At 42.4% G+C, this 16,078-nt stretch overlaps 1 protein-coding gene across 1 annotated transcript in view; it reads left to right on the plus strand.

Moving 5' to 3' along the window:
* Nucleotides 1-16,078, plus strand: part of LOC144680673 (CUB and sushi domain-containing protein 1-like) — a 2,611,816-nt gene that overhangs the window by 2,511,007 nt on the left and 84,731 nt on the right. The window lies entirely within an intron of this gene.

Here is a 16,078-nt window from a genome sequence, read left to right on the forward strand (position 1 = left end):
AGAGAGATGGGGCAGCAAGGCACTCAGCAGGAGTGTTGGAAAGGTTGGGGTCCAAGATCTACCTACAGCCCTCTGCCAACTTGGAGTTGGACTCCTCCATGTTCTTTGACATTGTGCATTTCTGGTAGGCTTTCCAGTGCACCAAGCATTAGGTTGTGTACACCAACCAGCCCCCTCCTGTAGCCTGAGCCATTGAGGTCTTCATATGACTCCTTTGCAGCAGAACTAGTGTGCAACCTTGCCCTCCAGCTAGCTAACATCTGTGCTGTCCTTTACCCACACCCTGATCTTGGACACTTGTGGCCAGTATCTCATCATCTGTAGGTCCCTCACTATCCTATCCTTTAAAGCAATGGTTCTCAAACGTTTTTTGATTAAATGACCCCTTTTCATATGTACTAGTAATCATGAATGCCCCTACCACCATCTAAATTATAATATTATATAATACTCATAATGAAAGTACTGCATGTAAGAAGTGCCTTAATAATGTTGATTAGAAAACCGGCACTTATTTACAGATATCAGTGAAATGAATATGCTTACTTCTCACTAAAGAGCCTCTATAACCTTGCGACAGCCAGCTCACTTTGCAATGCACATATGTCAGCTTCACCTTGTCCCTGGTCTTGGCCTACATTTCACTTGTGATTCCCTTGGAAAGTGTCTATGGAACACCAGGTGTCTGCAGAGCCCAGTTTGAGAGCCACTGCTCTAAAGTACACACAGTCCCCATCTCTGAGCTGACAGCTTTGAATGTGAGATCAAGTGGTATTGTCTCTTCATATTATCTTCCTGTTCCTGCTCTGACTGGGAAGGTCCCAATTCTTTGATTTCTGAAATTTAAAAAGGTTTGGGTTGTAATTAGAGATGAGAAAGTAAGAAGTTTGTGTGTACACCATCTGTAGCTTGTGAGTCAGAAGATACTGTGGGATGAGGGAGAAATGGAATGAGAGAAGGAGGATTAGATATGCAGATAATCCATTATTGACCCCTACAGCCTCAGTTGTGACCATGATTCCCCTTACAATGATGACCAGCGCTGTCTCACACATCCACGTGAGCTTGAGGCAGTGGCGTAGTGGTATTGTCACTCGACTAGTAATCCAGGGACCTAGAATAATGCTCTGGGGACTGGGGTACGAATCCCACCATGGCAGATGGTGGAATTTGAATTCCATAAAAATGGTGACCAAGAAACCATTGCTGATTGTCATAAAAACACATCTGGTTCACTAATGTCCTTTAAGGATGGAAATCTACCATCCTTACCTGATCTGGCCTCCATGTGACTCCAGACCCACAGCACTGTGGTTGACTCTTAAATGCCCTCTCAATGGCTATTAGGGATGGGTAGCCATGATCTTGTTGAATGGTGGAGCAGGTTTGACGAGTCAAATGACCTACTCCTATTTATGTTCTAGCTAAGATACCCCCATCCCATGGACAAATAAAAAAAAGTTCTTGCCTGGTGCTCCTGTTATTCAGCACCTTCTGTCAGAAAGTGGGAAGAGTGCCAGTGCGGTATGCTTGGGTGATATGCCTGTCATGGTTGATATGCCTCTCATGGTTGAGTAAGCTGCGATTGAGGCATGCAACAATGTTAAAGTGCCTGAGTGTGAGGTAAACAATATGAATTGATTAATTGATATTGTTAGTTGGTGAGTAATGGAGTATTGTTATTTGGGCAGTTGATAAGACCTCAATTAGGGGTACTGAGACAAATGGTGTAAGTGGAATGATATACCATTTGAAGATTGAACTTGTTTACTTTGGCAACTCATGCTGGATCATTAACTTCTTCCTATATTGCATCCGTGTTCTGTACTCCTGACAATGACCTCTACTGCTGATCCCTCCCACTGCTTCTTGCATATGTCTCAGAGGGCCCTCCTGCCTGACTTGTGAATACACCGACGTCTCTCCTCTCCATGTTTTGCATCAAGACCTCCTGTGCGGTATCTGAAAATCCTGACAATGCTCTCTTGAACATTCAGCCATTAATCAAAGTATCACAGCCCAGAATCAGAGGTCATAACAGCTGCCATCACTTCCAGCAGTCACCATGCATCTCACCTTTAAGAGGTGTCTTTAAGGCAAGCTGCCTTTAACAAGCACTACACACTCGTAATCTCAGGCCCGCTGCTGATTCATGGAGCCAGTGAATAGCACTGGTAGCATTGGCTGCACGTGGCAATCATGTAATCATGTGGCTGTGTAATGTGCTGCCGACAACACAATTGAACGAGATGGGTTAATCGCATACCCTAGCCCGTATGCCTATTTTGGGGGTTTTTCTGCTTTAACCTCCCATATCTATCTAACCCATTACTACTGAATGCTGTTCTTTAGTGTTTATGAACTAGTCAATCTAATGCAAAAACAGATTTGAACACTGTTACCTCAAATCTGCGTTGCAATACGCAGGATGTGCAAAATAGGCAACACACTGCCACATTTGGCCTTGTGTCATGTTTCTGCTAAACATTTAATTTTTAATTGTTGAATGGATAATTGACTCTTCTTTGTTATGACAATATGCAAATTGGTTATTTTCCTCCGTAGTTTACAGAATGCCAGCTCCAGGATTGTCGTGATCCAGTTGTACAGATTCCTAAAAGACTAGTTATGTATTTTCTAGGGTTTAGTTGTACTTGTTTACAACATAATTGTGCAGTTGTGCTAATAGAGCTAAATTAGAAAATCACCACCTTTACATTGTCCTTCAATTATAGTCTAACTGCAGTATGGTGTGTGGTACACTCAGACAGTCAAATCTCAAATCATTGCATTCCAATTTTTTTGTATCAGGACAATTCCTCAGACACTTTTAGCCATTTGGCATTTTCCGTAGTGGCAATCCTTTATATCTAAGCCTGGCACTAAGTGTCACCAGGCTATTATCTCACTTTATTGGCTGTGGCTCAGTTGGTTTTGAGTCAGAAGATTGTGTATTTAAATCCCATTCCATAGACTTGAACATAAAGATCTAGGCTGACAGCCCAGTCAGGACTGTGGGAGTGCTGCATTGTCACAGGTGCCTTATTTGGGATGAGATGTTAAAACAAGGCCCTGTCTCCTTTCCAAGGTGGATGTAAAATACCTCATGGCACTATTTCAAAGAATTCCAGCGGAGTTCTTCCCTCAATCAATGTCACTAAAAACAGGATCTAATAATTGCTGTTTGTGGGAGCTTGCTATGTGCAAATTCACTCCCGTGTCCCCTTCATTATAACAGTGACTACACTTCCAAAGTACTTTGTTGGCTGCAAACTTATTTGAGATGCTCTGAGGACCTGAAAGGTGCTATATAAATGCAAGTCTTTCTTTTTTCATGGTGGCCCTCACAGCAAAATTCCAGCCTGTTCTCACATATAATGCATACCTATCTCACTTTCCTGCAGAAATGAATAAATAATAATAAGGACCGAGAAAATTGACTGATTTTTTTTTTCTCTTCCCTTCTTTGCTAGGGGTGACTAAGGCCATGTGCACTTCATGCCTTAGATAGGGGGCATTGGTGAGGTCACACCTGGTGTACTATGGGCAGTTTTGGTCTCCTTACCTAAGGCAGGATATATTTGCCTTAGAGGGAGTGCAATGAGGGAACCCTAGAATGGTTCCTAACATGAGGGGATTATCCCATGAGAAGAGATTGAGTAGACTTGGCCTATACTTCCTGGGTTTAGAAGAACGGGAAGTTCTAATTGCAATATATAAAATTCTTAAGGGGCTTGGCAGCATAGATGCTGAGAAAATGATTCCCCTGCCTGAGGAATCTAGAACATGGGGTCGCAGTCTCAGAATAAGGAGTCAACCACTTAAGATTGAGATCAGAAATTTTTTCACTCGAAAGGTTGTAAATCTTCAGAATTGTCTACAGTAGAGAGCTGTGAAGCTCAGTTGTTGAGTATATTCAAGACGAAGGTCGATAGATTTTTGGGTACTAAGCGAATTAAGGGAGATGGGAATAATGTGGGGAGAGGGAATTGAGGTCAGAGATCAGCCATGATCTTGTTGAATGGTGGAGCATGCTTGAAGAGCCAAATGACCTACTCCTATTTCTTATGTTCTAGCTAAGATCAACTAAGTTAACTCAAATAAATGTGTGATTTCCAATCTCTGTTTCAGTACTGGATAGTGATTTAACACTAGCATTAGAACCTCACACTGCAATTAATAAAGTCATTGTATTCTCACATTGCTACTGATGGTGACATTACAGTCTTCACACTGTTGTCACCACAGATGTTTGACATACCATATTGATATTTGCATAAATACTTCAATTTAATTGGCATTAACAGAAGACAAAACAATTGACTGCTATGCTCTTAATGTTGCGCAATTCATCCTAGAGGTAAATCATATTTTGTTTTATTAACAGGGATGAACGCTAATTAAGCATCTACTTAATGTTTTTGTGTTTATTGACTGAATTTAGCACCTAAAATGCATCTACCTATTTTTGATATGTAAAGCAGTAAAATGATTCTGTGTTAATGAGAAAATGCTACTGTTTTAATTGTTGTTTTGTTTTGGAGATTTGGCCCTGAACCTTCACTGGGAGTTCCATTGGTAGATTGTTGTAACCCAAGTTGGAGATTGGAAGAATCCTAAGAGAAACTCTGCAAATGGCTGAAAAAGGCCAATTATTCATTTCCTTGGAAGCTTGTAGCGAGGAGATGCAACTAACGTTACAAGCCAGTCAATCACCTACAAACATTAAAGTCCCTATGATTATAATCCCCTTCTATGCAAAGCCACTTGATGATGCCATACAGAGCCTTGCTCTTTCTCTCACTTTTGACAATCTTTACTCCCTTGAGACTGGTAGTAGCTTGCATGACAGTAGATCTGTCTCTTCATTAAGCTTAATGGGCCAGATTTTGCAGTCAGCAGAAAATGACTTTCTATGGGATTTTGCACTGGAAGTTACTGTAAATTGGAGAACCAAAAATTGCAACACTGTATACTGGGAATCTGGGAGCTGTGCGAACAGGGCAAGCCACTGTATATCTTAATCAATCAGATTGAAGAATTGTTAATGAACAGTGAAGAGCCTGAAATAGGAAATCTCGGAATATTTAATTCCATGTTCAATCAGTTACAGAAAGCAAAATAAAGTGAGGCTAAGAGAGAGGGAGAGAGAGAGGGAGGAAATGTATTTTTTAATCTCCAACAATAACAGAAACCTGATGGAATTAGTTACTTTTCAGTGCTGGAGAATTTATTTTGGCAATAATTAAGACTTATCACAATGTTAAAACTTTACTTACACTGGAATGGACAAGTCCTAACTTGTTTCTGGCAGTTCTAGTATGGATATATCAGGTGAGTATAGCATCTTCACGCCTTTCCATGTATTTCAATGCTAAGTCTCTAGGTGATATACCCTTCTCGCACAACTTCAGAAGAGCAGGGCATCTCAGGCAGCAACTTCCTGCTTTAAATGTGCATGTACAGCTACTGGAAGTTGCTGTCTGATTTACTCTTTCATAATGATGAGCACTGCTGGCCTCACTGTTATTTCTACCACAAAGTGGTTAGTTACTAAAGGACGGAGCATGAGGCAAGCAAAATCTCAATGATTCCCCAATCCAAAGCCTTCTGGTACAAAATGTGAGCTGGCGAACCTTGACCTGGAAGCAGTACCAACATAAGGAAGTTTGGTAAAAGCCATGCAGCAGATATAAAGGAGAGCTACAAGCAGGTGAGCTGGAGGATGAAGGCAATCAGCACACAGATGCAGACACAAAAAGAAATCAGACAGCGACAGAATGAGGAACAAAAATTCTTGTGAGGAGAAGCCAGCAAGTTTTACGAAGAGGGCAGTTTTTATGATTCGCAGAAATGGAGACGGGAGCTCTTAGAGGCAATGTGTGAGCTTGCTAAAAAGATCTAAAAATTGAAGGCTATAGGAATAGCTTGTAGATACTAAAGAGCTGGGTGTTTTCCCAGATGTAACTGAACCATGAACCGGGTTTTCTTTGGTTTGTTGGTTGCAAAGGAACCCTGGAAAGCTACATCATCAGGACTGTAGTGACCTAGGGGAGAGAGGGTTCATAGAAGTGTACCTTCCCGATGATAATTATACCCGTGAAACTCAAAGGTGAAAGCTTTTGTCACACTTTTTTAGGACTCCTGACCTAGCCTGCATGAATATAGAGCAGCATATTGTGGAACTGTGTAGCTACATAATGACTCGTAAGTGAGGGTTGATGCAGGTACTTATGGTTTTATAAGAGGTAGTTTTGTTGTGTTGACTATTTAAATTGAAATTTACCTTTTTATTTGAAGTATGATTTGTCTGTTAATTCATGTTTAACTTATGTTGATTCCAATTCATGTTGAAGTGAAAGTGACAAAAAGTGAAATCTTGTTGGTAATTTCTTCATTTGAGGGTCATTTGTTAAATTTGGTTAGTTTGGTTTTTGGTTCCCCTTGTTCTGATCACAGCTGGTGTTAATTGTTGCACAAGCTAAATCCCTGAGGGAAATTTGGCTTACAGGCCATACCTTTTTAATTCTAAAAACAAGAAGAGGATCTCAGCCGTAAGAGGTCTGGTAACACTTCTAGGATTTTTTTAAAAATGAAAAGTAAAAGTTTCGTTAACAAGAATGAAAGAAAACTTAAGCACACTAGATTACAGTTACACAATTCAGGTTGGCCTGACAAAACACTCCCCCAAGAACTTTCTACTTGGTTAAAGCCACAGATAAACAAACACCTTCCAGGCAACAATCCCCGATAGCTGTCCAACTGTGAAATCCAGTAATATTACACAAGGCAAACTGCTGTAGCTCCATTAAAGGCATACTCCATGACTTCCACCCTCATCCACTCTACGGTGAAATCCACTTCAGAATAAAATTGCTTGTTGTAGCCCAAGACTTTTCTGGCTTAACTGGATAGCTGGTTCAAATGGCATCCTCTCCCAGCCCAGAGCTCCAGCTATAGCTCAAACAGCTCCAGCTATCTCTCTGTCCTAAACTCTCCACAGTAATTCTAAGATACCTTTTTTCCTTTCATCTCCAGTTCCATTGTTCTCACACCTCTTTGAAATTCAAATCCTTCCAAAATATAAAACATTTATGTCTCTATTTTGACTTTGCTTTTGGGTCAATAAAATATAATATCCCCACTATTGTTTACCTATGGTACTCCTGCAAAATGCAAACATATTTCATGATACCTCTGACTCCCCTTTGATATTCAAACAAACTCCCAATTTATCTAAAAATGCAAATGTTAGATCTAACCTTGTAACTTGTACCTCAAACTTAACACTTCTATCCTTTTCATGTTTCCAACCCCCCAGACAACCTGATTCCTACCAATCTCTTGTCCAGCTTAATTAAATCTCTTCCCCTCACACACCCACACACCCCCAGACTTCTTTACAGAATTACACAATTTTCCCCAAAAATATTTAAAAAATAACATCCATTCTCACATTCCACCGGGATCACAACACTGTGATATTCTTGATCCTCATTAAAATCTTCATTTACTTGACCTGTTCATCAACTCATATTAACCACTTAAAAAAATATGGCAATAATAACTTAAGGAAAAGGTTTTGAGCTATCTTAATCATCCTGATACAAAACCAGTGTTTTTTTTCTAAAGATGTGAAATTCTTTTGTGTCTTCCCAGAGTCTTTCTGAAACATGTAACACTCATAACTAAAAAGCCCCATAACTTTTTTGGTACTGCTCGGGTGCCCTTGTGGCTTTCCAAATTAATAGTTAATATTTACCTTCACACAAGAGGAACTTGTAGCTTCTTCTGGCCACAGAAATGTCTTCCAGATGCTATGATTTTCTATAACCTTGTGTTTTGAATGCAGAAGTTCAGACACAGAATTAACAACCAATTATTAGCAGAGTTGCTGGACCAAGGGGAAGCTGTAGGCATGTTGTTTGGATACCCCAGTATGAGTTCTTCAGGTAGTTTTTCACTCTGCATGACATCATTGTCATTCAAAAAAATTTAGTAATACCTGAAAGTTCAATACACAATTGTCATTTCCATAAGTTATGTTTATAATTGGTGAGTAATTTCAGTTCCAACTAAATTCCCCTTAAATTATTTATGTTAAATTCCCAAGAGAGGTTCAAATGACTAAAGCCCTTTGACCCATTTGATATTTTGCTTCCAGAATGCCAGTATTAGCATTGTTTGGCAGTATTTAATTGTCCCTTAAGCAATTCATTTAGTAAGGCAGAGACAAAATATTGGGGCATTAGAGAGTGGGTTCAACGTGCACAGCGTTCTGGGGGAAGACAAACAGCATGAGAATAGAGTGGTTCAAAAATAGGAGGGATCAGACAGGGGGTGGGGCAGACTGAAATGGGTTCACAGTGCATGGGCTGAATTTTCCCTTCGACGGAGAGGAAGTTGAAGGGCGGACGTGTACAGGCGCGCTTCCGATCGGAGGGGCGGCGTCATTTTATGTGGGCAGGCCAATTAAGGCCCGCCCAGCATGACGTCCACACAGAAGCTCTATGCGGTCCCTGTGCGAGCGGGGCGGGGAGTGGGGGTGGGATCCCAAAATCGAGAGTGCGCTCTTTCGCACATGCGCATGAAAGAGCGCACTCATCTCCCTGAGGCTAAGTGCAGCCTCAGGGAGATCAGCTCAAAATATTAAAAACCTAAAAATAGAAAAATAAAATTTCCCTAACGTGTCCCCTCATGTGACAATGTCACATGAGCTGGGACATGTCCATAATTTTTACAAAAATGTTATTAAAAATTTTTAAAACCCACATGAAACCTCATCCCGCCCATGGATGAGGTTTCATGCTTTTTCTAGTTCGTGCCGGGGCTCCTGGCCTGCCCACCAGTCTTAAGGTTGGAAGGGCAGGTCCTTTAATGACTTAATTGGCCCTGTCAATGGCCTCAATTGGCCATTGACAGGTCGTTGGGCACGCAGCTGATTTTGCTGCGCCCCTGCTTACCTGAAAATTTAAATGGGGTGCGGTGACATCGGGAGTTCCCCCCAACGTCACCACACATCATTTTACGTGTTGGCAAGCGGGCCCTGCCTCCCGCTCGCTGATGTGTAAAATCCTGCCACATGTGTGTATATGCACATAATATGGTAAATAAGATTGGTGAGCTGCAGACACATAGTCTCTGGGAATTAAGATATAGTGGCAATAACGGAGACCAGGCTCAAACAGGCAGATGTTCATTTGCCATTTTCTATACGTATTGTCACGAGAGCTGACACAATGTTGGAGTGAGAGCAACCCACAACGTATAACTTCAGCACGGATATATTGAACTGCTTAAAGAAGGCATGTGTTATTTAAAAAAATACAAGAAAAGGCACTGATCAAAAGATGGCTGATACTGTAAAGGACCCTCCTGCAAAATTCCTGTGGATTATACTGACAGACCTGTCCTGAGAGGATATGGAATTTCACACCTGAAGAGGTGTCAAGGCCCAATTCAGAGACACTTGAAAGGAAGGCAGATAATATGCAAAAGGCTGGACTTCTAAATCACTGTGTTTCTGTAAAGACAATGGAAACTGCGCCCACCGCCACCAACCCCCCTCCCCACCCCCACCAGCTACATCCCATCAGACACCCACAAACCATCTCCTGTTGATTTATCTCGCAGAAGGTGTCAAAAGGCTTCTGAGATAAATTCAAAATGGGCTTTGGATGCAAGACATGCCCATCTCCCCTCCCGGGAATACACAGAGAAAACTTCCTCTGAAAATCAGTGTTGGGTAGAGCAGAAGAACAACAAACAAAGAAGCAAGAAGTGCACCTCTCTCTGTCTATCTCTCTCTCTCTCTCTCTCTCTCCCACTCTCCCTCTCTTTCTCTCTCACTGGAGACATGTGTTTTAACAGGGAGAAGCAAATGACAGGAAGAAAAGGACAGTCATCTCTCTCCCTGGAAACAATGAAAGGGTGTCTTCTTCAGCACAGTGCAAAACTGAACCAAGCCAATAGCTGTCTCCGACAGACTATGAAACTGCCAAAGTCAGCTTACGGGGTGCAGAAGAGGCCCTTTGGCCCATCGAGCCTGCACTGACACGTGGGAAACACCTGACCTACCTACCTAATCCCATTTACCAGCACTTGGCCCATAGCCTTGAATGTTATGATGTGCCAAGTGCTCATCCAGGTACTTTTTAAAGGATGTGAGGCAACCTGCCTCTACCACCCTCCCAGGCAGCGCGTTCCAGACCGTCACCACCCTCTGGGTAAAAAAGTTTTTCCTCACATCCCCCCAAACCTCCTGCCCCTCACCTTGAACTTGTGCCCCCTTGTGACTGACCCTTCAACTAAGGGGAACAGCTGCTCCCTATCCACCCTGTCCCTGCCCCTCATAATCTTGTACACCTCGATCAGGTCGCCCCTCCGTCTTCTCTGCTCCAACGAAAACAACCCAAGTCTATCCAATCTCTCTTCATAACTTAAATGTTTCATCCCAGGCAACATCCTGGTGAATCTCCTCTGCTCCCCCTCCAGTGCAATCACATCCTTGCTATAATGTGGTGACCAGAACTGCACACAGTACTCCAGCTGTGGCCTCACCAAGGTTCTATACAACTTCAACATGACCCCCCTACTTTTGTAATCTATGCCTCGATTGATAAAGGCAAATGGCCCATATGCCTTTTTCATCATCCCACTAGCATGCCTCTCCGCCTTCAGAGATCTAGGGACACACACGCCAAGGTCCCTTTGTTCCTCAGAACTTCCTAGTGTCATGCCGTTCATTGAATACTTCCTTGTCAAATTAATCGTTCCAAAGTGTATCACCTCACACTTTCCAGAGAGGAATTAAAAATTTGAGTCAGAGCCCCTGCGATCTCTTCCCTTCCCTCCCTCAGCAGTCTGGGACACAAATCATCCGGACCTGGAGATTTGTTCACTATTAAGCCTGCCAACACCTCCAATACCTTGTCACTCCCTATATCAGTTTGCTTAAGAATCTCGGAGTCTCTCTCCCTGAGTTCAATACCTTCATCCTCATTCTCTTGGGTGAAGACAGATGTGAAGTATTCATTCAACACTCTAGCGATGTCCTCTGGCTCCACCCATAGATTGCCCCCTTGGACCCTTATGGGCCCTACTCTTTCCTTGGTTATCCTCTTCCCATTGATATACTTATAGAATATCTTGGGATTTTCTCTACTTTTACCAGCCAGAGCTTTCTCATATCCCCTCTTTGCTCTCCTAAATGCTTTCTTAAGCTCCACTCTGCACTTCCTGTACTCCACTAATGCCTCTGCTGATTTGCTTCCCTTGTTCCTGCTAAAAGCCTCTCTTTTCCTTCTCATCGTAACCTGAATATCTCTGGTCATCCATGGTTCTCTGGGCTTGTTACTCCTTCCTATCACCCTAGAGGGAACATGTTGAGCCTATACCCTCCCCATTTCCTTTTTGAACGCCCCCCTCCCCCAGCCACTGCTCCTCTGTAGATTTCCTCACAAGAAGCTATTCCCAGTCTACCTTGGCCAGATCCTGCCTTTTTTTACTAAAATCCACTCTCCCCCAATCCAAAACATTTTTTTGCAACTTGTTTATTTCTTTGGCCATAACAAACTTAAACTGTACCATGAGATAAAAACAAAGAACTGCGGATGCTGGAAATCCAAAACAAAAACAGAAACTGTACCATGTTGTGGTCGCTATCACTAAAAGAGCTCCAGAGCTCTATTGAAATCACCTAATTAATGGCCACAACATACCACTTTCTATGCCTCAGGGACAAGCCAAGGACTACTTCAGATATTTCTTTCAACTTTTATTTGGACTCTTAACTTTCTTTCCTGATCTGTCTTTTATTATTTTTCCTCAGGTTTTAGTTACTAATGAGCTTACTCTTTCTTTGACTCAAGAAAACCTGTTTTGATTGGCTGCTTGTTAAAAAGTAAATACATTTGAACTGGAAAAGGTATCCACAGGGAAAGAATTTTAAACAAACCTTTGTTGCACGAACTGAGGGGTGTTGCAAAAGAGGGAAGCCAGCTCAATCTTCTTACCCGGTCGTAACAGCATATATGATTAATAACCCATCTGCATCATAAACCTGTCCATCAAAAAATCTTAGGTGCTTATTGAGACTAAACCCATTGATCAACTTCGTCCAGGTGTGTTCATCTGGCCATGATACTCACTGGATTTGCGACCTTGAGGCTTTCTGCCAAAGGTTGAAATCTGGGACATTTCAAGCTGCTAAATGAGAAAGTTCCTGGAGTCTAGCTCAAATCCAGCAGTGTCAACTCATTATATATAGGTTTAGCATGACTTCCTAACGTTTGTGCTCTGTGAGTTTTCATGAAATCCATTGATCTTTGCGCCCCTGGGTGCTAAATTAGAAGTCTGTGGAGATTGTAACATTTAAGGTACAGGATATTCCAGTGCTTGTTACATTGGTTCCTGCCAAGTAACAAGGGTGGGACCCTCTGAGAGTGTTCTGATAAGTTCCCAGATCAGTTCAAGTGTCAGTGAACTGCAGTTGCAAGTCGGTCAGTTTGGGGAGAGTCAGGAGCAGGGGGAAGAAGCTCCATGCAGCCAAGTGCTACTGTTAGCTCTGAGGAGCTGAGAAGAGGGCTCAGGGAAGCCCTGGTAATTGAAGAGGGCTTGGGGAAGCCCTGGTAATTGATGAGGGCTTGGGGAAGCCCTGGTAATTGATGAGGGCTTGGGGAAGCCCTGGTAATTGATGAGGGCTTGGGGAAGCCCTGGTAATTGATGAGGTCTTGGGGAAGCCCGGTAATTGATGAGGGCTTGGGGAAGCCCTGGTAATTGATGAGGGCTTGGGGAAGCCCTGGTAATTGAAAAGGGCTCCAGGGAAGCCCTGATAATTGAAGAGGGCTCCGGGGAAGCTTTGGTAATTGAAAAGAGCTCAGAGGAGGCTCTGGCAGTCATATATAGCTGGATACAGCCGGGAGACAGGAGTTTGGAGCAACTCAGGGGCAGTGCCAGCTCAGTGAAGCTAGCTGTCTATCAGAGAGTTGAAGTTACTCCAGTAAGTAGAGGCTGGAGCGCAGACTTGGGAATCCTGGAAGAAGGAATCTCGGAAGGCAAGATTGAAACCCTGTGAAGTGGGTTTAACGAAGTGGGCCATCGTTAAAGCCATCCGCGTGGGAACGACTTTTGGACAGAATTCCAAGGAGAGATCTTTGAAGGTGAAGCTGGAAATCTCAACCTTTATCTACTTTGAACAAAATGTTACTGGTCCCAAACCAAATCTTCCCCCATGTCCCGGGGTCTGGCCAAGGATTGTAACAGCCTCTATTTATAAGCCCAGAATCCCATATGCTTTATTAACTGCTCTGTTAACCTGCCCCCTTAAAAATTTGTGTACATACACGCTCAGGTATCTCAGTTCCGGCATCTCCTATACGATTGTACCATTTAGTCTATATTTCCTCTCCTCAGTCTTCCTACCAAAATGAATCACTTTACATTTTCCTGCATTAAATTTCAGATATGGCCTTATTTCACCAGTCTATGTCCTCCTGAAGTCAGCTATTATCCATACATTAATGGAATGGAATGGTAAGTCCACCCACTTCATTTAGATGCCTCATTAACACAGATTTGGGTGAGTTAAAATTCACCCCGTTCTGTGGCATACATACTTTGATCATCTTTGTTTACATAAGAAGCTGCCTGGTCATTTTACCTTGGTAGCTTTCTTCAAGTTTGAAATTTTTATTCATTTGGATCATATCCCAGCGAGTTGGAGATTGCATTTGCCTTCTTGATAACTTCTGCAAGAGATTTTAGATGGTGGGTGAACTGCGCCATGCCTAAGTCTAGGAGTGCATTGTCTGGAGTGTTACATATGTAGCCACATGGGCTAGGGTAGTCAACCCTCTAGGATTGGCCTGGAGACTCCAGGAATCAAAGATCAATCTCCAGGAGACTGCATTATGCAACCCTGGGAAAAAAATCCATAAGGACATTAAAAAAAAGTTTTATTTTGTCATTTTCTTTGAACACTTCCCTTTACCAGATATAAAAATATTGAAAATAGAGGGACAAAGGCTGTATGGCTGACAGTCAAGCATCATCCAATTGCGTAATGCGTCTTTCTGCATTCCAATTGAGGTAGAAAGGCATTGCATCACAAGGGTGGATGTGATGGATGATTAATGACTGGAGCATGGGGGTAAAGACATGCGATGAAATCTCCAGGAATACGTTTATTTAAAATTGGCAACCCTAACTTGGGCCTTCATTGTGCAATGTTACCATCAGTCTTTAAATCACTGCTTCAACCTTTTGCAGCAGCGTGACAAAACTCCTCTTAGCTAGGGATGAGCTGCCCCAGGCAGCGTGCAGTGTGTGTGGTATTTTGACATGGCTGCATAATTTAATTGCATACTCCAGTTCTGGTGAGCATGGTCAGGCATTGAAAGTGGGAAGGTCTTGCACAATCCATTGTTGGCAAGATACGCAAACAGAAAGCTTTAGCCACTGATGTCGAGAAAAGACAAAAGACCAAAGTTTATGGAAGAGAGAAATGAAAAGTAGACAGTGCAAGCATCCGACTGCAGCACAGTTTACCCAGCATAGGTCATTAGACTAAACCAGGACAGCCCAGTTTTTGAGTCTTAATTTGTGTACATGTCTCATCAGCTTTTACAACGTTATTGAGATTCTTCACAAAATATTGCGAGCAATAGTTTCAAATTGATTTGTGTGGTTTATTATTGATCTGGTTTTGGAGGTACTGCATAGTTGAACATTAAATGCCCTTTCAGGAGAAAATGCAACCTATTTAAGTTTTTAAGTATTTCCCCTATTCCCCTAACGTCCCAATCTGCTTAGATTCTATGTGTGACAAATGGAGATGTCTGAAAGGATTATCTCTGATTTTCACTGTTAAAAGAAAATAATAAATCCTCGCCATAAATACTGGGGATTTTGTAGGCTTGATTTTCAATTGCCCATGAGGGTGAAGTCAGGTAGGGCATGCTTTGAAAATAGCATTCTCCAATGGCATGTCCGTCTTCTGATGTCTGCAGAACGCGCTGCAATTTTCAAAGTGAGGGCGGGGGGAGCCTGTAAACTGCTAAACTCCAATTAACGGTCTGAAATTTCCTTAAAGAACTTGTTTATGGACTGGCGAGGGCCTGAAAGATATTTTCGAAGTGAAGACTGGGAAAAGTGAATGGTCTGGTGCATGTTAGTGATCAGCTGTCGGGAGCAGTACAGGGAGCTGTTATGTAATGTAGTTGATGAATAAAAGTAATGGAAAATAGGGTGATTCAAACAGAGTGCATCATGTATCTTCCGATTGACCATTTGGCCACATGTATGTACCAAAACACAAGGCCCCCTGCTCTCCTGCTGCTTCATTCTGCAAAACAATGGGACACCCTGTCATGGCTACTTATTGCTTTAGAGCATTGCAGTCAACAGCCATTTTCCACCTCCATGTGACTGGCACCACCAATTGGGTGCTGAGCTCAACTCCAGCCCAATTAATTAGTGGCTTTTCATTTCAAAATAAGGTCACTATTAGCATTAAAATAGTGATTTTATTTGGGCATATTTTGGAAAACATAAGCTATTTGACTAAGAGGTAGAAGGCTAAGAGGGGAGTTGAGGAGAAATCTTTCCACCCAGAGGGTCGTGGAAGTCTGGAACTCGCTGCCAGAAAGGTTGGTTGAGTCAGAAACTCTCGTAATATTTAACAAGTATTTAGATATTCACTTGCATTGCCATAGCCTCCGGGGCTATGGGCAAAGTGTTGGAAAATAGGTTTAGTGTAGTCAGATATTTGTTGACTGGCGTGGACACGATGTGCTAAATGGCCTCCTTCTGTGCTGTAAACGTCTGTGAGTCTATTTGTCTCTTCCTGGGAATTGTTTCAGACATATGCAATCTTCAGTGGTCAATAAATCAATGTTTAGCTAGTTTTGTTGCTCTATGCAACCTTATATTATGCACTCCCTTTCTGTGCAGGAAATGGCATTGAAATCAGGAGCAGAACATAAGATATAGGGCAGAATAGTCCCAGATTTGCATTAAGTGCGGTAGCAGGCGGGACTAAGAACATTTTACCCACCGGCCACAATGGTGGATTTTCACG

Source organism: Cetorhinus maximus, chromosome 5 (assembly GCF_964194155.1).
Source record: "Cetorhinus maximus chromosome 5, sCetMax3.hap1.1, whole genome shotgun sequence".
Lineage (NCBI taxonomy): Eukaryota > Metazoa > Chordata > Chondrichthyes > Lamniformes > Cetorhinidae > Cetorhinus > Cetorhinus maximus.